Source organism: Photinus pyralis, unplaced genomic scaffold, assembly GCF_008802855.1.
Source record: "Photinus pyralis isolate 1611_PpyrPB1 unplaced genomic scaffold, Ppyr1.3 Ppyr1.4_LG1, whole genome shotgun sequence".
Lineage (NCBI taxonomy): Eukaryota > Metazoa > Arthropoda > Insecta > Coleoptera > Lampyridae > Photinus > Photinus pyralis.
In genome coordinates, this window is record NW_022170249.1 from 32,424,253 (window position 1) to 32,449,017 (window position 24,765).

General features: G+C 36.9%; 1 protein-coding gene across 1 annotated transcript in view; it reads right to left on the minus strand.

Moving 5' to 3' along the window:
• The window catches only part of LOC116159346 (zinc finger protein ush), a 170,214-nt gene that overhangs the window by 123,097 nt on the left and 22,352 nt on the right, over positions 1-24,765 (minus strand). The window lies entirely within an intron of this gene.

The window sequence follows — 24,765 nt, forward strand, 5'->3', positions numbered from 1 at the left end:
GCTTATATATACAGCCCTGCTGGCACGATTAACTCGGCAGATCGGAATGTAGACGTCCACACAGGAAATCAGAGCAACACCATTCTCACAAAAATCCAGAAAAATATCGCCAATACACGCGAACAATATAACACTGATACCGAATAATATGCAACTTGTTCCCTAATGAGTGTAACACTGACCCACGATCCTCAACCCAACAAAGGATTAAAAAGACAAGTATCTGGAAGTAAATAAAACACTAAAAAAAGTGCTGCTGTCTTCACGTATCACCCAAATACTACACAGCAAGAACCCAAAAGCCCAGAATCTTTTAAAAAATCCAATCGGACAAGCAAGAAATACAAGGTATCGCAAAGTCACTCCAATGTGGCACACATTCTTGAAGAACATCTGAAACCAGTCAAAAATCAAATCCAAGACGGAAATAAAAACTATCCCCGTAACCTGAACAACAAAAGTATAAAAAATCGCTTTACCAGAATAAAGAATAAACTCTCAAATGCACTGACGCAGGATCCATCCACTCCACTCAGTCTACCTACTAAATTCAATATCCTTCAATGGAATCTGAACGAGGTAGATACCTGTTTGAGAACATCAAACTACTATTGTCTGAAAACGACTCTATATAGAACACTAATCTGTTCTCAAATCGATTACGGATCAATAATCTATCCACCAGCAAAACCCTACAGGCTAAAAACACTTGATGCAATCCATAACACCGCCATAAGAATAGCTACTGGCACATTTGTAACTAACCGTATAGCAAAAGTTTTCTGCAACCCTAACGAACCAACACTAAGATACTAAGATATATTGCTCATTAATTTCTCCGCTTCAATACTCTCCTTTCCTCGAAATCATATGTGTATTGTGATATTTTTAACACCCGCTTTCATTCAGTCCACCAAATACCCTATCCCCCACTACACCTACATATACACCGACGCGTCCAAATGTAGAAACGAAGTAGGAGCAACTTTTGTGACTGATGACAGGAACATCCAATTATTGCAAGGGATGCAAATTTCACTTTCTTCTTGGTAAAGGAGCAACTAAATAGAATTAAAAAACAAAATGCCAGCAACCCAGCTGCAGTTCTGGGAAAAGTGTTTGAAAACTTGACAATGACGATTAGTCACTTGGTACGCCACTGGAACTTCCCTTATAATTTGGAAGAGATGCAATTTGCATTTATTTGTTGGTAAAAGTATTGTAAAGTGGAGTTTACAAGCAACCCGCTGTCTTTGATGATTTGTTGTTTAGTATGCCCGTGAAAGTTTTATTGAGTAAAGTTGCTACTGTGTTTTTGGAGAAGGTTGTACAAATTACAAGTGGAAAACAGATTCCTAGCAACTCTCTGTTATTTTTAGCGCATTTTTTTAAGTGTTAAAAATATGTGATATTGTTTTGTCCGTTCGTCCGGACCCACTTCTGCCGTTTCGAACTACTTGTAGGGGAATGGTCTCAGAGTCCTGGATTTTTTTGCAATAGGTAACCTATACTTTAGAGGCGTGCCCCATAAATTATTTTCTGAGATGTTGTTTTTGAAACCAATTTGGGGGGGGGGGGGGCTAAACACACGTTCTACCCTTCATGATATTCTAATGAATGGTTTCATCAAAATAAATTGGTTTGTACAAACTATTACTTTCCCGCGCACCTCTTTTTTGAGATTAATGGATGACGGGTCCCGAGGGAGGGGGGGGGGGGAAACTGGTTTTATCCTTCATGCTACTCTAATGAAAGGTCTCAACGAGAGGAATTCAGTTCTACTAACCATAGTCCTTCTCCTCGACCCCTTATGGTGAACAAATGAATTCCCTTGGTCATGTAAAAACTTTAAGAAAATGGGTTGTCGGAGGAAACTACTCTCAAAGGCAAAATGAATGGACTGAACGAGACATATCTATTGGTGAACTCGAAGCAAATACCTTGACACCGAAGTCTCGGAAGAGGGTACTCATAAAAGGCAAGTGGAACGTCAGACGAGATCTATTGGATATGTCAAAGCTTTCAGTGCAAATATGTCGGAGGATTTTGAATGTATTCCAGGCGGCCTTTAAATGTTTATGTGTAAAGAACCTCCTCCCAATTAATCATCTACCAAAAAAGTAAACACAGATAGAATGCTACTGCCTTATAACTCAACCATTTGTTAAGCTCTTTCGGTTTAAAAAAATGCGCTTTATCTGCACAAAAGTTGTGCACAATTTATACTTGTTAGGGCTTTATGGAGTCTGTGGTAGTTAGTCAATGAAATGCTGACGTCACTGCGTAAGCAGGCATTTCAACCGTGACGTCACTATTTCGTAATGTGGTTTTGACTGTGTGACATCATCTTCGGCCAACGTCGGAAAAATGGCTTGCTACCTTTGGTTGCTGCTTTCACACGGGTATCAAGTGATCATTGCAAGACCAGCAAAAAAAGACCTCGCGGTGTTTCCAACGAGCCATTTTACGCCATCGCACCCCCTCACCGCGCAAAGGCAAAGTTAGGAGGCCGTAGCGGGCGAACGGGGAAACATATCGAGTTCCGGTTTTGTGCGTCAGCTTTATAGATTGACTCCGCTTCAAAATCCACGGGTCGCATCCCCCTCCCGCCCCCACCCTCACATTGATGAGAAGTTGCACTCCCACTTCTCATATTTTGGTGTTTATTCGGAAACGACGAGGGCTACAACGATACCGTTTCTTACGTTGCATTCGTATATCGATCGGTCGCGTTCTAGAATCTACGGCGATTTGAGCTCGCATCCCCCATCCCCATTCGCTGCGTAGAGGTAAAGTTAAAAGTGTTAAAACGCCGTAGCGGGAGAACGTACCGAGTTGCGGTTTTCTGAGTTGGCTTGGCAGTACGATTGCTCTTTCGAGGTGTCGGGTCGCCCCCCTCCCCTCTCTCCACCAACCCCAATATCGCTTACAGATTGCAATTTTGGCGTTTATTCGGAAACGATGGAGGTTAGAACAATGCCGTTTTTGACATTGGATTCCCATGTCGCTCGGGAGCGTTCTATAACCGTAGAATCGACGGCGATGTGTGTAAATGGTCGAGGCGAAGCGGCGAATGTGTGCTCTTCGTGTGTTTTAATGTGCGAGGCGAAGCCGAGCAATGTGTCAACAGTCCTATACACGCGTGAGATTGGGTAGACATCTACATTCGGGTTACCCCCCCCCCCCCCACCTATTGCCCTTAGAAAGGATTTTTGTCATATTTTTCCGTTTCTTCGAAAATGACGACGATTAGAACGAAGCGATTTTTTTGTCTCCTATATCAATCGACCACGTTTTAGAATCGAAGTGTCGTAAAATGCATGTGCCGAAATCCTACTGTGCATGCGTAAAGGGTAACTTTCTTATTTATGCAATTTGAACGAAATTTCTATCGTAGGTCCCCCTAACGGCTAATGAAAACAAACAAAATGCATTCACAAAAATCGTATTGCGCCGTCTAGACCTAACCCAACCTAACTCTGCATTTCGACCTAACCTAACTTACTTACTTAGCTAACTAACTAAGTAAAGCAAATAAAACGCATGCCCAAAAATCGTAGGTACTACTGCGCGTGCGGAAAACGCAACTTTCTTATTTATGTAAGTAAATGATAAAGAATTGGTGTACGATTAAAAGCTCGATTAAAAGAGACAGAGCGAGTCATCCTATATCAATATCATGGAACGAAACGAAATAGCACACAGTATCCAAAACCGAATGTTTACACCGAAAAAATGAAGACACAAACTTAAAAAAATGCCCCCTTTTCGACGGAATTTGTACAAAATAAACTCGCGCCAGCGAAGTCTTAAAATGCGGCGCATTTATACCAACCTATACGATGACATTGACTAAAAAAAGGACTACCGATATATTTGGTGCTTTTTTAAGCCGAATCAAATTTTTTTTCCTTTTCTTTCGTATTTTATAAAATTCCAACGTTTCCTAAAACAACCCTAACTACATTCTCACAACAATGAAGCAAAAAAAAAAGAAATTCTATACGGTAAGAAAATGTTATTTCTGATACTGTAACGTCTTCTAAAAAAACTGGAGGTATAAATCATTACACAATTTTTCGCAGTTATTACCATAAAATGAGCTCAAAACTTACAGAAATAGTCACAATAATTTGGAACTTCACAGTAATTGATGATTGAGAATAGGATTCACTGTTTTGAAGGTTTGCCTTTTGGCTTCTCAACTCAGCACTTTTACCTATTGGAATAGTCTAGTCGGATTGACATGAATTGTATTTATAATTAAACGATTGTTTTGTTCAGTTTGTCATTATGATCCTAAAATGATGTCTAAATATGGCACATACTTTTTGTTCATTGAAACAAGGTGATTCGTCTCCGTTACTGTAGCATTTTAAAGCAGTAGGGGATAAAATATTTATACTTTCACGTCTGAAGTTGACGAATGTGTACAAAGGCAATCCTTTGCAACATCAACTAAATTCAACGGAAATCAGATAGCATCGCCTTCCATTTACTGATATGTACCATCGCTTTATTATCAGCCGTATGATCTTATCCTGCGAATCTTATTCTACGTTTTACATTACAGTCAGCCGGTACCGTCATATCTACAATCTACACTTGTCTGTCTTGGCCTCATTGTGATGAGAAGTGTTATCGTACTCCGTATTTTTCATAAAAAAATTCGTTTAAAAGTAGGTAGGTAGGTGGGTGGGCAGCTAGCTAGCTAGGATACAGGTCCAATTTAAAAAAAGAATTTGATTAAAAATTTTCGTTGCCCGTTATTTTAACGGCGAGCATTTAAATGATAAAGAAAGTTGGAAAAGTTTCTACAAGTTTTAGTTTATTTGCGAGATAGGTTTCTTTGTGAGAAATAAATTCCTATGCTAATGACTCGTAATCTTTTACAAAATCGTCTCATTAAGGTTCATGCTAAGAATTGTTAAATAAAAACTATCGATTAAATGTAAATTCGTATATTAACGAAATTTTGAAGGTAGTTTAAGGAGGCAGGGAATATGGCATTATCTGTAGGACGTTAAGATTTGTATCAGCGAGAAGAGCACTAAAGAAACAGCTATTGTAACAAAAATAAGATGGGCAAAAAATAAATTAAATCCAGGCACACGTAAACAGTGGAGTTCTTTCATTTGAAGATCGGATCCAACAACAGAAGAACGCAATTTCCAACAAGCCAGACTTTATAGATTGAAACCGTCGAGTCTGATAAGCGGTCCCCCAGCGTTCAAGCGGAGTTTGTTTATCAGTTACTGACTGATTGATGAGCAGTGATAACGCCTGGCCCGACTCTTATCAGTAGCATGCATCGCTCAACCTTCCCCGCGCGCGCCCATGTCCTTATCGTTTTTAGAGATCGAGCTATTTGGCCTGTATGAAACTGATGCTATCGTTTTAACTAGCTTGGCTTGGCCCAGTGCAGATTTTATCGTGCTCCAGAACTAATATTTCTCATAAAACGTTACACATAAATCACTCTTACACCTAACAATCATTTATTACAATAACAGCCTCTACCTACTTCGAGATTAACAGCTCAATGGTGGCGCAGGATTCGATTGGGAAAAGTAACTTGCATCCCCACAAACCGATCTTAGAAAAATGTATATACCTACGCAGGAAGACGAGCATTGAATACACTTTCGTAGGTGCTTTTAAAATATAACCCTGATCGATCTGTTAGTTTAATCCGTTCTCATAACATATTGTTATTGTTATCGGGTAGAATACGGATAGACACTCGCGGCGGTTAATTAGGGGGTTGCGCCAGGATTAAGCACAAAATGAAGGAATTAAATGCGATCGGTACCAGTGCAATACGTATAAAAATTCGCTGCTGGACGTGACATTCTAATCCACACATCAAAATTTAAGCATACAAGTAGACAAAAATGTAAAGTTTTGTGTAAGTACTTACTTGTTCCACTATTTTTGTTTTGATTATCCGTAAAATATCTTTTCTTGGGGTCGATATTTTTTGTGTTTTACTGCATCTATACGAAAAATAGTTATTTGTACAACTAGAGAAGAAAGTGGAGTTTTTCAACTCGAGTTCAAAGTTTGGCACATGCATGACCATAGCGAATTGAAAAATTATCGTATGCAATAATGAAGTTTCACACATAGCAATGTAGATACGAGTATGTTTCAATTTAAAATGTCATTATTAAGATTAACGACAGCAATTGTTTTTTACTTTCCTCACTAGAGTGGAAAATCACATTTTCTTCGCCCTTTTTAGAGACGAAAATAGTTATTCCTAAAATAGTTGCATAAAAAGTAAATTATGCACATAAGCAATTGCATTGATTCTTAATAAACTTCTTAAAAATCGTGTACGTACTAGACAACCCTCACGGATCCTTCAGTTGAGTTATTCTTGTATTGAATAATAATGTGTAAACCAATATAGCAATGAGCATTGCATATTATATGCTCATTTTGAATTTCATACAATTCGGTTCATAACTAACGCAGATGTCAAAAGGGCCTTCCTTATTTTTTGGTCAACATGGCTAATTCACGAACTCCGATCTACAAATTTGTTCAAGAATCCACCTGCTAACAGACAGACGGACAGACATCGCAAAATTTTGAACTCGCTAAAACCTCGTTAATAATGCCTCAGATGCCGCTTTTTTCCTTCGCCTCATAAAGGAGAAGTCTAAAAACAGGAAAGCAAAACATAGTGAATCTTGATTTATTGGTTGTATTTTCTTATAAAATGTACACGCTAAAAGAAAATACGCTTTAGTAAATGAACAATGAGCGAGAAATCAAACAACTAGCTGAAAAGGAAACATCGAAATGGATGTAGTTAAACGCTTGCGCTTCTCACTCGAGCCCAAATGCAGAAAAATGACAGGCGAACCGAAATCGTCTTAATGAATGAACTCGGAAGACCAAGAATTGATTTTTATTAAAAAATAAATGTGTTTACTAACTAGGGTAGAATTTTCGAGGCACACTGCAGAGGTATTCCCCTTTGTAAGTATATTTTTCCGACACTTAGTTCTTGAGATATTCGCATTTGAAGTATTGATTCCACCGACCGACATCATTTGATGATGTCTCTATTTTACCATTTCCACTTTTCTCTATTCATAGCCTTTCTTTTCTTATCAGAGTATCACCAGAACCAAAAAAGTCTCTGAATTTAATGGGGCAGTGGTTGTGTACAGGGTGAGTCTGAGCGAACGATTGCGCGGAGTAACTTAATACCTTGAAGATAAGATTTTTCGATAGAGTGCTTTTGTATTATTATATGATTGAATATTCTCTACATTTTAGAAATACTTTCAATTACATGCGTTTACAAAGTAGGGCGCTAAAAAGGTACATTTGATTTTGATTTTTAATTCTACGTGTAATTGTACGACTTTTTTTTATCATATAGTTAATGTACGAAAAATTTGGCAAAATACTTCAATGTTGATTCCCGGCTCTATATCTTTTATCCTGGGTAAAGTAAAAGTCAAAAAAATATCTAAAAAACTAGGGAAAATGAAAACGAAATGTGACATTTTCAGTTCTTCGGTGATATCTCAATTATTTTTTAAGATTTTCCAAAAATTTCAAAAGGGGTTTTTTAATCACAAAAAGGAAGAACTTTGCCCCCATTAACCTGCGGTGTATCTCTCACCGCTATGGAGATCCCGATGGTGAGTCACGAATTTGAATCACCCTCAGTAGTAAAAAGTGCACCTTGAACTACACGAATATCAAACTAACATTAATTAAAGAAGATTGTACACAATTCTGGTACCGAGAAAGCGCATTTTACTTTTCCTTAGTATTGTTTACCCCAAACAACATTTTTTTTAAGTCCTCGTTAAGAAATCCACACGAAAATCCTGTTACGGTGTCGTTCGCGTGGTTGCCGTTTTCGGACTTTTCCTTGTTAAGACGATAGAATCTTTGGTATACAAAGAAACATACGTTTCATTACTACACATTGTTTACGGCTGTGGCGTCTCGGTGGTGAGACCTATTGATTTTGAGCTTATTCCTCTTTGAAAAACGTCCACTTTTTGGGAAAAACTTATAACGGTAGTTACCTTTCTAGGATTGAAATGCCTAGTCGCGCAAATCAAAAATATTACAAAAAAATCTTTACCGTCGGTGATTTTCCACTAACTGTTCTTACCAAAATGAAATTCTTCCCGTCAAATACCTCCAAAATGACCGATACTTCGAACCTACATTGACCAGAAATTCTCACACAATCGGCAGTTCCCATGCCCCAAAGCTTTCAGCTCCAGGTACTACACAGTCGGAAACGTAAGTAGCATTCGCCCAAATATTTCAACCACAAAATTTTGAAAAAGTGCCCGAAAATGACCCTTCTCACTATATATTGTGTTGTGTAAAAGTAAACAACCTCATGTAGATGTTATTTTGGTCTAAACACTAAAAATAATAACGAGACATCCTGTATATATGACAATATTTCAATTTATTAAGGGTTGGAATTGTTTGTAATTGGGCAATTCTTGTTTAAATTTTTTCGCCTATCTAAATTGTTTATTTAGATTTGTGTATTTAATTGTAAAACGTAAAGTTGCGTATTAAAATGTAGGGACATCTGGTCTTTTGCGATAAGGAGTTCTTATCGGACAAAATATAATTAACGCACGTGTTCTTATCGTTATTAAAAGATGCGGGTGTTTTACAAGTTACGCGTTATTTTGGCGTAAGTGGAGACGCGTACCTTCAAAGCTGGCGTTCTGAGGTCTAGTGGTTGGCGGTGAAAATACTGAAGAAGGAGATTATTTTATAGCGTAAGCGGTGTTGGATACAATGTAAAAACAAGATTACTGCTGCTAGCTGTTAATTTTCGCGACAGTAAATGGAACGTGTAAATTTGTTACGCTAAATCTCCGGCGTTCTGCCCTAGTTGTTTTGTTGAAGATGCAGTTCGTCGGTTTCGAAATAGTGTACAGAAGAAGTTCAGCAATCAATAAAAAGATTTAAGTTATGGTCACGTCAGAAAAAGTTAGTTCGAGTGTGAGTAAACGAAACAGTTGTCTGTTTAGTGAAAGTTAAAAGTTTCTACCGTTCGAGCAGCCACCAAAAATGTTTCATCTTATTTATCAAGCTAGTTCGAGTTATTGAGTTCAGTTTATTAAAGAAGAAGTGAACTTTTCTGGAACTGGCAGCGAGTGTTTTTTGTTCTTGTTAAAGTGCGCTACCGCAACCCTTTTACGACCATTTTGCATTATTATAAAAAAAACTGTAATTTTTTTATTTTTAATTATCGGCCGCTTGCGTGTGTGGTATTATGTTCAAACAAGCGTTGTGAGCTTTTTTTGCATTCAGGGATTTTGTTTTAATTTTGTTTCCTGTTTTTCCGAATAAATGTTTGTCATGGTCAATCGATCGGGTTCCTGATACAAGAAAAACCGAAAAACTTTAATGCCATCTCTTTCTAAGATAAGCAAACTAATCGCATATGTCAAACATGTGAGGGGGCAGATTTAAAATGTGAGGATCTCGGAAACAGAGTGTTGGAAGACGGTGCTCACAAATGGAAAATGATAGATGTGGACATCAAGCACATCCGACGGTGTGGTAAACACTTCAAGTGTGAATATCTCAAAAAAGGAATGTCGGAATGCACGTTTTACTTTTCAAAACAGCATCTCTGTGGGCCCTCCCTCTCAAGATAAAAATTAAGACCGTCTGACACACCTTCAAGGTATATGTTACTTATCTCAAAGAATTCCAGGATACGTTTTGCCTTTTTCTCAACGAAATTGATGACGAAACGATGATAAGTGTTTGCTGTAGCAACGTAAGCAGAGAGCACAAGAATTTTTCGTGCGTTAACATACATTGATTCCTTTGGGTACCCCAAAAAATTTGAATCGTTGATATTATATTCTGGAAGATTTCAACGGATTTCCAAAGGACTGTCAGATATCCTGTGGATGGCAAAGGATATCCATGGATTTGGTTGATGTACAAAATTTTGTCTGTGATTTCCCCCACGTCTTGGAATGTATTTATGGAAGAGTGCAATGTTCACTATAGCAACTACTCTAGGCCTATGCAAGACGATCATCTCGATTATCTCAAAACTTAATTAATTGCCCCTATAGTAGTAGTTTTGCAACTCGTTTATTAATTAATTTTCAGTCAATATTGCAAATGCTAAAATGAATAAGAAGGAAGTATAGTATTTGGAAAACCATGACTGTTAACGCTCGAACATTCATACCGAAAACAATGGTTTATATCTATAATGGGCGTAATCCAATTTAAACTTGCATTTGCTTCAAGTGCTTGAAAACGAACACAAAATAAGTGTGAGGAGAGATGTAACTAATTTAATTGTATGTATATACAAAATGGTTATACGAATTTGTTATCTTTTTACTTGAATGCTCCCACATAGTTTGTATTTTGTCAAGAAAACTAATCCTGTTGATGTAAATTAGGATAAGTATTTGGTGCGGGTTGATGGCATGTTTAGTCGAGCAAGAGCGACTAACACGGGGAAATGACGTGTAAGAAGTGCGGGCTGAATTACAATGAGATTCCCTCTTACCTATTTCGACGACCACCTTTTCCATTACTACTTGTATTCTATCGAAAATGAGGGTTTAAATTGAATTATTATTGTAATGCCGCCTTAAACATCTTGAAGCCTTCTTTCATTTAGAAACTTTATTTGTTACTGGCAGTTCTTATCGGAGACAACACACTTCCTACATAGTTTCGAAATGCCATTACGATTTATTATACTTGAGTAGTTAGGCACTGAAGCCTAGGCCTCGTGGTCCAGATTTTTTCTCATTATTGAGTGTTTTCCAGCACCCTTCGTGGAAGGATTTAAGACCAAGGACAAATGGATGACTTAGTAATTAGCAAAAATCACATATTTAGAAAAATAGATACATTTTCCCTTCCAAACATTTTTAAAATAGTGGCACGGCACGCCATTTGTATAATTTTATTTATTGATTAACAATAATTGTACCAAGATCGCCGATTAGAATTTCAACCGTATATCGGTTAGATCTAATGCCAAGGATTTTAATTGAGTAGAAATAGACTAACGTTTAAATTTTATTGAAAAAACGCGTGGGTTTTTGACGAAAAAAAAATTGAGTTTCGTGCGGTGGCGGTGATGAAAGTGGCAATTATAAAATGTCATAATTAATAGGTTAATAAGATTTCTTTAGGTAATCGAAGTTTGTTTCCATTTAGCATGACAACTATCGATTCCAATTAAAAATTTCGGTATTAATTAGTAACTGGTAGGCTACTTTTGTTGCTTTGTTACAGCAGAACTCATTTAAAATAAAAGTGAAGGTCTTTTTTGATGGAAGATATGAAAATATTAAAAATTGCCGTTCATTGCACGAGCGCTCCAAATTATTATTTAAAGGGAATTAATTTATTTACGAGAAAGATTAATAAAGATGTAATTAACGGTAGTGCTAAGAATAATGATTTCTTATTAACAATGATGAAAATTCGTGTCAGGTGAAAGGATCCTTCTACAATAAGTGCCTTTTATTTGATTGTGGTAATTAAGTTATAGATCTATTCATCGTTTACCTTCTGTTTATCCATGTTCATAGCTGAGTCCTAATAAGTGTTGAGTACAAAAAACTTGTTTAGAACTAAATTCCATAGGTAGGGTACCTGCCACAAAAAGGTAGCTGGTTTATAATATTTTTAAATTCTAATTATATTTGCTAATACACTGTATGCCTAAATGATGTTTTTTTCTAATTATTTGAGATTTCTGTCAGATGTATCCCTACGCAATTAAAATGCGCTTTATAATGCAAACAACTAAATATATTGCAGTGTGCCACAAACTGACGTTATATAAACACAATTGTAATTTAAGAAACACACCCAACACTTTGAATTCACGTACAATCCGAAAACTCCAATATGCCCCGAGCAAAAACCCGACTTCCCATAAACGGCCAAAGGCGAAAAAGCAACCGGTTAAAAAAACTTCCTTTTCTCTCTCTTTGTCATGTCCGTTTCCACTTCCTTATTATTTTGTTAAAATACGTACAACTCTTATCTAAAGCGCGCACCTCTGACCATCTGTTTATATATTAATTACCTTTTTGCGATAAGCGCAACTTCTATCGCAACATCCGGCAATCTTAAAACTGAATCAACTTTTACAAATAAACACATTTCATGTAACAATTGAGGTAAACCTGCAGCCTCTAGCACACTGACATTCTTACGGATACATTTGGCAAAAGGACTTTCCGTGCGAACCAGACGATTGCGTTCCAGAAAAGCGACGTTTCCTCTGCAAAACCAGAACCAGATTGTGTTTCAAAAGCACGCTCACATTGAAGTTGCGTAATATCTCCAGATATAACCTCAGTAAAAAAAATAATTACATTATTTCCTATTCTTAACCCTTTTATCTGAGTTAGCCTAGGAAGTCAAAGTAAAAAAGGCAGGTCACAACGCGCTAACCACGAAAGACAAAGAAGTTGTAAGAGAAATTTAACAAATAGAAATACGAACCCGAAGATCTTTATCAACAATTGTAAGTCCCATTACAGAACACGGCACCCTTCCTGGGAACTTCGCTTGAATTTCAGATTACAGTAATAACTTACAGTCATTGTAACTGAAGGTCAAACGATGAGGTTGTCTAAACTAAAAACCAATATTACTGAAGGTCAAGGACGTGGGTATATGTACCTAAAAATGTACTTATTAAAGAAATTGAAATTGAACAGGTAACTGGTAACTGCTAACACGTAACGAGACAGAACCGGAGTTGTTTTTTATGAGTGGTGTATTGAAAGCTATTTATTGGGAAGCTGTTTACTTGAAAGCTGATTGGGAAACAGGGACTTCTGTGGGACCCTGGCGAAATGGATTTCGTCGATGCAATTCAAAATATCGTCAGTAGGAGAGACAGTGATTAGAGAGGGGGGTACCTACCGTAGTGTAATCGCGTTTTAGGCAGTAATTCGCGGAAAGCAAAAAACAGTAGAGCAAGTTTCCACGAATGTCTGCTAGTTCGTGGGTGTATGTCAAGAATCCACATTTCTCTCGATCGCCATCGTGATTTGGAACTCGATGACTCGTAAACGTCACTGAAGGCGAAGAGTTCCTTCCTGAATTAAAAGCAACGGTCAAACGGAAGCTTTCTAATAAACCGTTTCCCAATTAACAACTTTCAAATAAACAACTCATAAAAAACAGCCTCCGTTCTGTCTCTTCACTTGTGATCAGTCACCAGTTACCTGTTTCGTTTCCATGTCTCTAAGTAAGTACATTTTTAGGTGCGTATCCACGTCTATGACCTTTAGTGATATTGAGTTCATAACGAGCCGACGTCTATGACCTTCCAGTAACATTGGTTTTTAGTTTGGACAACAACCACGACCGAATGACCTTCAGTGACATTGCTTTGAGTTTAGACAACCCTATCATTTGATTTTCAGTGATATTTCCCGGTATTTAACCCTCAGTGACCTTGGGACATGCACAGAGGGCAAATGAGATACTAAAGAATGACCTTGAACTTGGCACAACCCATAAAAGTAGGCCAAAGTAGCCCGATATCGGCCTTGATAACGTACTCAAGTAAATCTCAAGTGAAAATAGGATTTTCTTAGTCCAGGTTCCGCAAGAGAGTTGTACGATTCGGTTCTACGTCGTCGAGTTACGCCGTGGTAACGTTGACTAAGAACCCGTCTTATCTAAGCTGAGCTGATAGTAAAGCCCGCCTTAATGAGCCTTAATGGAGTAGCATTGCAGCACAATCGATAATCATTAGCTCGACTGAGATTGAAGTTAACATGGCAACGCTGCGTGCACTACGACGTGATTGGTTGTTTTAAATTGACCGCCTTCTGCACATTCAATAAAATATTAATTAGACTGTCAAGGTGTACATATGCTTTCCACACTTTCTACCAACCGCATCGACATCCATATCTACTGCAGAAATGAAAACGTCACTTTTAACAAACAAATACGAATGTTGTAAGGAGAAATTAAGTTGGGCTGGTTCAACCAGGCTTAAATGTCACTAAAATACTGTAAAAAACCGTAGAAAATCTTTGAGGGCTCATACAATATTACATGTTATACAAATTATTGACGACCTTTAAAGGTTCATTTATGATCCTTAAATGCCCTTAGAGACCCTTAAACACTGTGGAGAGTCTTGAAGATTCTTCAATACTAACACTCTTAAGGCCTTAAACTCCGGTTAGAGTATCTAAAGGGCACCAAAAAGGCTGTAGAGACCATTAAAAATTCTTGAAGAGAAAACCTTTAGCAGCTCATAAAAGCTCTTAAATGTTTTAGAATCTACTGCAGATCTTTAAAGGCTCTTAGAGACCCTTAAACTTTGTAATGGGGTTTTAAAGATTCACAATTCAGATATCAAACAGCGTTAAAGATTATTAAATACTCTTAAAGACTTTAAAAACCTCATAACTCCTATTGGAGTCTAAAGATCACTAAAAGGCTGTAAAGTCCATTTCAACTTTCTGAGAAAAAAGCTTGAGGGCTCATAAAAACTCTTTGAAGGTATTATAAGATACATTGAATGACACTATACGCATAAAAATTGTTGTTAACGTACAATTCAAAATCAGGTGTCGAAGTCGCCTTAGGCCGGATCTCCAGGGTATTCCCGGGTCGTAATTAGTAAATAACAGACGCGTTATCAGCATTTTTATACCACTTTGCTTTTCAAAAAATATCAGAAGACAATCTTAAACCAACAAACAACCTAATATCCAACTCCACTGAATTGAGATACGCATTTTTGTGAAAAAATTTATAAAAAAAAACTTTTCATGCAAAGAATCGAACCCGAGCCACCTGGTTGCAATCCGAGCATCCTTGCACTAGATCATTATGGCATACATTCATTCGTGATTAAACGTATTCCGAAACAGTCCTGGGGAAGGGTCAATTATCGCCCATAAAGTGGATTAAGTGGTGTTAGATCTTGGAATAAATGGAACCTACCTCCGTTTAAGTAAAACTTTTAACAGCAGTACTCACCTGAAACAAAAAAAGAGGTATTAGTGATGCCTACGAAAAAATGCAAAAAAATAATTCGCTCCAATTGTTATTGGATACATGCGGACCAAAACCACCTCATGTCTCAGTTCAGTTCCAGGTCTTGTAGCAAAACATTGCAAAAGCTTACATAATTTTAAGAACATAAGGAGTAGGTAATAGGGTATTTTTATGTTTTCTTTTAAACTATATATAAGCGAAGGACACGTAGATTAATTGACTCTATTAGTGCGCCACGGAGCCAGTGGGCTCCTCTTGTAGACTCTAAATTAGTCATCTGTGCATAGCCAGATCTAGCCTTCTTAGGTGCCGTTACCAGGACAAAGCAAAATTAAGTAGGCATATGTTAACATATAATACTTTCAAATATTTCAAATGTGCACAGTGTAATTTTGTAACAAATCATCATAATGTCCGGAATCGGCATCTTTTAACTTACAAAACCAAAGGATTTGAAATAGACCCACTGTAATTGTATTACATATATGGAAACGTTAGACAATGTCAATATACATATATACAGGTTGATTCAAATTCGAGAGCCACCATAGAGAACCCGGAAATTATAAGAGATAGGTAGGTTGTTTAAATTTGGTAAAGTTGCGTATTTTGATGCTTAACAAAATGCGATTTTGAAACTGAAATTTAGGTATTTAGCTCAAAATATTATCTACCCGATGTACCAATCGCCGTCAAAATCGATAGAAAAAAAAGGTTTTGGAATTGTGTTGTGGTCCTCTGCACGTTCCAACACGGTGTAAACCAATACGACGCAGTAGAAGGAGAGACGTCACAACCAATGATATGTCGTTTCAGTTCCCACTATAAAATGGTCTATATCCTTGCAATTATTAGCTAAAATTTTTATTAAATTGGGACACAAATTTTTTATCCTTGCTAAACTCCTTACAGAAATTTTCTTCTGTACGCTAATAGGTATATACCTATATAATGCAAGCTTCTTTTAAATATAAATTTAGCGCAACTACCTTAATGTTTCAGATCCATATTAATTGGCAGGTTGTTGGGTTTTTTCGTAATATATCTACTATACAGGGTCTTTTAAGTAACAGTAATTACAACTCGCATCGTTTTTAATACATGTAGAAGGTCCAGAAAAAATTAACTAACGTCATTCGACGTTTGTTTACAGGAGGGAGACATTTCAATTTTTGGAAAAACATTTTTTAAATTTTTACTGGATATTTGCAAGAACAGCGTTTTGTGCACTGAATATAGACCCTTTCCCCGAGTTCCGGTTTTTTACTGTTAAAGGGAATAAAAGCGTATCATTATTTTTTTTTACTTTCCATAGGTACTGAATTTATTTGAGCTCGGGCTATTTTTCCCATGTAACCAAAATTGTATCTCTTACTGTAACTTTTATCTCGGGCACCAGTGGGAACGGTAAGAGATGCGAATTTAGCTTACATGGAAAAGGATTTAGATTTTATATGATCTTCTCTTGGATCTTTCTCTTTATCTTCATACTGAACGGAAGCGGGGAGTGCGGGGCCAAAATTGACTACGCCGATTCTTGCGACCACCCTCGAAACTTCATCTCAATGATGATATCAGATTTTGATGTTGGCAACTCATGGTTTTTATAGAGTTGCGTAAATTTTAACTTGGGGAAGTTGTGCGAAACAAAAGATTTATCCCAAGTGTGGGGTGTTTATACTTTTTGTATTTAAAAAAGATATCGATGGTAATCGCCCGCGCCAACTATATTTTTACTCAGTTTGTAAAGAAGTATACAATATTTCGTGATTTAAGTAAAAAATATGGCCATTTTCGTGCACATTTGGAAGACGGGAGGTCAAATGAGATCTCTGGGCATTTAATTATTATATTAGGAACTATAGGTAATAATATTGTAGCAGTTTTCAAAACTATTTCATTTACTATGTTCTTAAAGTATTACGTGAAAACCGCATATACATATTGACAAAACAAATAAACTTTATTTACAAATGCCACGCACAAAGTAATAATAATTACATATTTGCATATGTATTGAAGTTAAAGCAGCTTCTGAATACAATCATTGAATACGTAATCATTACTTATTCAATGATACAATGCAAAATCCGTCACTATTATACCTGCTAGCTAACGGGAAATTTGGATAGTTGTAGGTACGATAGATTCCCGTGCCTAATTGGCTATATCATAAGTTAAACTTACCGCAATCGTGATCCATTAGAACAAACACAACCATTGGAAAAAAGTACGAGCGAATATAATATTTTCAGATTTCAATAAACACAACCACCGTAAACTAACGTATAAACGAGATTGGATTAAGTATAATACCGACAACGGCAACAACCCCACGAGGGCATCGTATCTGTCAAAAACACGCTGCATTGTAGGGGGGCATAAAGCTTACTGTTACGGGGTTGGCACAATAGGGGGCGAATTAACCTGTTGCACGCCGAACAACAGGAAAGGAAAATCGAAGTACGCGTACGTAGTACGTATTCGATTTCATATTTCGCAACATTGTAACTGAAGCATTATCGAAAATATACCAACTACCTGCCTTTCGCTTTTATGGGATTAAATGGACATGCCCATTTACCTAATTGCCCCTCTTTACACAAAAAATAGATTACGTTTTGGAATAGCAGTAATCTGTTAACGATGCTCTGTAATAAAGCGAAAGGCCGTTATCTTCGTAGAATCTGTAGCGTGGAATATATAGGAGAGACTAAATTACGCCACGAGGATATAATTCATTAACGTTCACTTTACAAGTTATTTTGTTTACGTATAGAAAGGTGCGCTACCAATCTGTCTTGATAGTGTTATAGTCCTGTCGAAAGTACAAATTCTAATTATACAGGGCGTTCATTTCAAAACGAACCATCCATTGCAACTGTAATTTTGTTTTAAAGAAGAAAAATTAATGGAAGGTTTACTTTAGTTTTAGCATTTTGCCCCGCACCTTTAAAATATAAATTTGACACATTTCACGTTTTGTTTTGAAACCACCTACCTACAGTTATATTAAGTAAGTTGTTAATTTTCAATTCAAAATTACGTTTACAGCTTTCCAAAAATACTGTTGCTCGATGTGTGCTACTTTCTTTTTTAGCTTCCTAGCTATTATACGATCACCGTTTTTTGGACATTTGTTATTAAGTCAGTCGAAAGAGTTTATTTTTCTGTGTACAACCCATAAAAATGGTGAGAGGTTTTATTACAAAACAAGCTGAAAAAAATGTCAAAATTAAAAGACTATATATATTTTTTCGGCAAAATGATTATTCTGATTTCGTTAAAATTTTGACAGTGTACATTAGGCATAAAGGATGTCAAACAGCCAAAAACTTTTTCAATATATGAGTTTTTATCGCCGCCATACAACTAACTGTTTTTTTTCCAATAGTAATGCACATTTTTTTATTAACGAGTGAAGTTCTCGAGTAGCTATCTCTTCAAATACAAGTATTAACCGGGAGCAACGTTACTTGCCACAAGAAATGAATTACTAGTAATAAACACAAACAAAATTATAAATTGTGCACAACTCTTGTGCAGATAAAACGCATTTTTTTAAACCGAAATAGTTTAGTAAATTGTTGGGTTATCGATGTTTTCTTTCTTGATAGATGATTAATGGGGAGGAGGCTCTTTACACATAAAGATTTAAAGGCCGCCTGGCATACATTCAAAATCCTCCGACACTCTATTCTGCAGATATTTGCACTGAACGCTATGACAACACCAATAGATTTCCTTTTATGAATACCCTCTTCCGACACTTCATTGGCAAGGTATTTGCTTCGACTTCACAATAGATATGTTTCGTCCAGTCGATTCATTTTGCATTTGAGAGTACTTTCCTCCGACAAACCGTTTTCGAGATATTCACTCTTAAAGTTTTGACCACCACCAATAGATATATTTCTTCCAGACGTCCCAATCACCCTTTGTGAGTACCCTCTTCCTTTTTTGATACGGGGTCAGAAAAAGGGGCGGTAGTTGGTAGAAAACGGTTCCTTCCGACTTTCGTTGAGACCTTTAATTAGATTACCATAAAAGATAATTAATTTGTACCCCCCCCCCCCCCCCCCCCCCCCGGCGTCATCCATTGATCTCGAAAGCGTCGCGCGGGAAAGTTGTCGTTTGTACAACCCAATTTATTTCGATGAAACCTTTCTTTAGAATACCATGAAGGGTAGAACGTGTATTAACCCCCCCCCCCCCAATTGTCAAAAGTACTTGGCAGGCATCGCTAAAGACATCCGGATTCAAAATCTGACACCAATTGGTTGTCGTATGTAAAAGTTATGCATATTACTTTCAAAAACAGTATCTCAGAAAATAATGCCTCCCCCCCCCCCACGATAATAAATAGCCGGTTATATGCGATAGTTTTGATGCAAGCATTTTTGCCTAGAAAAGATGTCAGTTTCAAGGAACGATTGTGGTGCAGCGGTCATTTCTTTTGTGAGTTGCGGTAAAGTTTGCGACTACCAGATCCGTAATCTTATATTTGAATGTCAATTAATTATACAGGATGACCCATTTACCTTGAAGCAGTCGATTATTATGGAAACTAGCGGAGAGATCAAAAAATGATTTGTATAAACTATTCTTCATATGGAGGAGCCCTTTTAATGATGCTATGCACATTTTCACACAACTATCCCTTAAGGATCAAGTGTAGGGTAACTTAATTTTCTCAAATAGAAACACATACGTATCTATTCATATTCTTACTCTTAATCTTAGTAGGGGAGCTAGCTCGAAATCCACCGAACGAGAATGATCAAAATTTTAACCGACGGATTTCCATCTTGCCCTATCCGAGTATGCTAAAATCGACCGTCTGCCGCCACAGTCATATTACTTAAGGCGCTGTGGCTACTTCTTGCGGTACCAATTCCAAAAGGTTGTTTTTCGAAAAAATAAGTTATACATCTAACGAAAACGTCGATAATAGCCCTTAAAAAAATATTTAAAAAATCGCGAACATTTGATAACTCCGTAAAAAAATTCTTAGTCGGTTTTTCACGAATTTTCTACGGATGTAACTAGGTTACAGTTGGATGAATGAAGCTGATTTTTTTACAGACTGATGATAGGTACTTACGCTTACGCTCCTTACCCTCTTACCGTTGACTAAATCAACTTTTTTCTTCAGTTGAATACATCGCACACGAATGAAAGTAAAAATACGGAAGCCAAAGCGACAATATTCAAATTAACTGATATGACAGCCAAATCCATATTTGTTTTAAGAAGTTATTTTGGTTGCATAAAATAAGACGCGCTTCAGAAGAGATTTTGTCATTTAAAAGTAGACATAGTGAAAAACAATACACGTAATTCTAGCGTAAATCCCTATGTGCGAAAATATGCTAAGAATTTTGTTGTATGAAATTTTTACCTTTTTAATTTTTCTCTCTACAATTCTCCATATTGTTTCGGAAGATGAATTGTTTTGAAGCAACGGCGGGCGGCGGCAGGTCTTGAATTGTGCATTGTGCAAATTTAAAAACTTCGCGAGTTATTTCCAAGTAACCCCTCCTTTGATTCCCCAATGAATGACGTAATATGAGGCCACTAGAAAGGGTAACTGCCATAAAGGGCGGCGACAATGCGTTTCGGGTCGTGCCTCTTGCGATTTTTAATTTCTTCGACCACACTTTTGGGGAATTTGAAGTGCTCCTGGTAGGCTGGTACTAAATATCTAGACTTTTTTCGAATCACGTAATTCGCTTTTGGGGACTGAAAACGGGGAGCAATTGCACACAAGTGGGCTTTTTCCAAGGAAGTGCGAATGGTTGTGGGACGGCGGATTGGAGTTTTTGTTTCACGGGCGGTCAAAAATGCTCAAATGAAATTGGAAAGGAGCGAAAAGTTTGTGCCTACTTCCACTTCAAAACAAAAACAGTATGTAGGTATTCAAAAATTCAAAACAATTTCAGACGTTGCATTTGACCCAACAAATTTTGTGGATTTTGTGCGCGTATCTCCCAAACGAAGCATTTTAGACTCATTAATGACTTTCCAAAAAGCCGTAGTTTTCGACTCTGATACGAAAAAGTTGCCATTTCGAGAAGAAGATCCCTAAAAACTCAAAAGCTCACTTTAAAACACGATGTTCTATTTCAATGCTTTGTTTTCAAACTGCACCTGCAACAAATATTTTCTGGTTGTTATCAAGCAAAATGTCTGAATGAAGGATTTAGAGGAGAAAGTGAACAGACGGACGGAGTTCCAACACTGGGAGTTTCTTCCCTTATTCGTTGTGAGTGTTTGTTATTTTTGTATTTTCAATTATCACACTTCTTCAAGGTGACAAAGTACTTAGAGCTGTTGAATAAATACAAGTTTGAAGCAATCTAAAATCCACATACCGAGTAAGCGTGTCGTAACGTTGTAGTAGATTACAATTGACATTTATTGAAATGTACTTTTGCTTCGAAGTAACGAATCTGCATCTGATTACTGAATTATGCCATTAACACTATCGCTTATTGTGACCAATAAAATTGGGCCCGGCCTTTCAAGATTTTGCCGGTAAGTTAACAACTTATTGATCTCCCGCATTTTTACAGTTGCCGTAAAATATCGAAAATATTATAAAGTAAAAAAAAATAGAAAATAAAGACGGCTTATGGTAAGCGTTCGTAGCCGCTGGCAAACACAATGGCTTTGTTGTGTTCGGCCTGATAAGAAATCTGCGTCGATAAGAGGGCGAGCGGTCGTGTTACGATAACCATTTCAAAATGGAATTTTCGTGCTGTTTGTGTGTATTGTTATCGGCAGATATCGGGAGGGAATGACTGTTCGGTCTTATCTTTCGGATAGGTTGGGTTTAGTAATAAGTTGTTGGTCCTTGAAATTTACTTACTTTATAATGATTTTCTATTACGTTTCACCTGAAACTGAAAATAATGGTTTTTAGTCGTGCCAGCTTTCGAACAAAAATATTTTGATTCCTAATCTTTATTGTGTGCAGTCAGTCCGTAAAGCCATTTCTTATTACAACTAAATTCGACTGAATACAATATTTCTCGGCCTGATATTGCTTTTTCAAAGTAGACCGCTCGACCTGAGTGGATGTGATGTAATGTAATATAATCCTCTGGCACTAGAGTACCACTGCAATTATTGTTGGGGTAATAGCGACTTTTTTTCTGTGCTTGTGTATGTCTAATTAGATTGCCGTCTGTCGAGCCGTGGGAAGCTAATGTTGAGGGGCTTAGGGACAGAAATAGGGTTGGTGTCACGATCTGGAGTCGACATTCACTTAAAACACTAGTCATCTCTCCCTGCAATTTTGATGATGCTCATGGCCTCTGTTCGACTCGATATAGATATGTGGAAATATTCCGTTTTTTTTGTCCTATAGTACAGTCAAATTAGATCAAAAAATGGGCATTTTGTGCATCAGATAAACCATCTCTAATTTTTCTTTTAAATTGTTAGGATCAATATGGATGTGAAAAATCCAAGTTTTCGACATTGAAAGACCTGTGCGAGCGACACAGCACTGGAAAATATGTCATTTTACTCCTGAAGAACCGATTTTAATGCAATTATTGTCGTATACTTTTTTGAACTAGACAAAATTTATGACAATTTAAGCCCTTAACGATCTCCGCAAGTCTAATAGTTTCCGAGATACGGCGCTTCAACTATTGGTAAATTTATTAGTTTTACGCAAGTTTTATCAAAATTTGCGTTTTTTCTTCGCAGAAAGTAAACTTACAAAATATGCACGATGAATTGTCCTGTCGAAAAATATCCATGTTTATTTATATATGATGCGTTATTCATTCAAACCATAGTGTTGTGAGTAAGCTTTCTGCTACTGTCACAGATCTATATTCGGTGTCCCTTTTGAATGGTCGAGCAAGGTCAGGCAAAAGGAAAAAATTCACAGATTTCGCAATCCATGCAACAGGTAGTGGATCTTGCTGAAGAAGAAGATTTCAACTTTCTTATCATGGGAGATGCTGGGGATCCAGAGGATATCAACATTCTAGCTCTTTCTGTGCTGTGCGGATTTATGGAGACTCCTCACCACATAGTCCCCCCAAACGAACGAAATTATAAAAATGCTCATGAGGTTTTTATGCGAAAAAAAGGCAAATTTGATTAAAACTGAAGAATTTACGAATTTTTGAAACGCTGTATCTCCAAAACCATTAGACTTACAGAGCCGGTTAAGGGCTTGAATTGTCACAAATTTTGTCTAGTTTAAAAAAGTATACGACAGTAATTGCTTTAAAATCTGTCCTTCAGAACTAAAACTAACCAAAACCTAAAAATAATAAGAAAAAATGGCGTATTTTCGAGTGTTGCGTTGCTCGCACAGGTCTTTGGATGTCGAAAACTTGGATTTTTGACATCCATCTGATGCAAGGTATTATGATAATTTGACTGGACTAAAAAGTCGTTTGACACATTTGAAACAATGTAGGTACTAGGTACATACATATTTAAAAATTTTAGGTATAGGTACGAGTATGAGTAGTAGTTATAATTATTATTATATTATATTTACAAATACGATAAATCCACGAAAAGAGTGGTGTCTGAACTTGGAATAGCCATTTTCAATTATTTCCAGTTTTAAATTTTAAGTTTTTCTAATTTTTGAATTATTGGAGTACAAGGAGTGGTTATACAAGTACCTACCAAAAAAAACCAAAACATTTTTTATTGCTTTAGATTTAAGACGTTTGAAGCATTTAAAGGACCTGTGTGAAGCTAGCACCCAGTTTTCAGCAGCCAAATTGTCGAAGACGCTCGAAAGTCCAGTGGCGCAGTTTAGTAGAAATATTTAAAAAGCGGCCCCTGTGGCAGCCATTGGTGTAGTTACTAGATGGATATATAGCTATTCATTTAGCGACAGTCCGAGAGTGGAATCCGCTCCTAACGTACAAAAAATTTCGTTTAATCCTCGAAAGGGTTCAAATTCTCATGCCTGTCCAAACGTTAAGATTCATGAGAATTTGAAATTTTTTTACGATTTTTTTGTACGTTATAGGCAGATTTCACCCTCTCAGGCGGTGGCTAAATGAATTCCAATTTGTTGGGTGATAGGAAATAGGAATCTTAACGTTTTAACAGACAAACATTTCAAACAGTACTTGCGTGGGGATTAAACGAATTTTTTTATACGTTAAGGGCAGATTTCACCCCCTCACGCGGTCACTAAATGAATTTCAATTGTTTGGGTGATAGGAAATATTAATCTTAACCTTTCAACAGACTTAAACATTTGAAACATTTCTTGCTTGGGGAGTAAACGTTAAGGGCAGATTTCACACCCTCAGTCGGTCGCTAAATGAATGCCAATTTTTTGGGTGGTACAAAATAGAAATCATAACGTTTTAACAAGCATGAGAATTTGAAACCTATTTTGCGTAAAGGTTAAAAGAATTTTTTTATACGTTAGGGGCGGAATTTGGCTAAATGAATAGCTATGAATCCGCCCCTAACGTACCAAAAAATTCGTTTAATCCTCAAAAGGTTTCAAATTTTCATGCCTGTCAAAACGTTAAGATTCATGAGAACTTGAAACCTTTTTTTTGCACGAGGGTTAAACGATTTTTTGTACGTTAAGGGCAGATTTCACCCGCTCACGCGGTCGCTAAATGAATTTCAATTGTTTGGGTGATAGGAAATTTTAATCTTAACTTTTTAACATTTCTTGCTTGGGGAGTAAACGAATGTTTTAAATGAATGCCA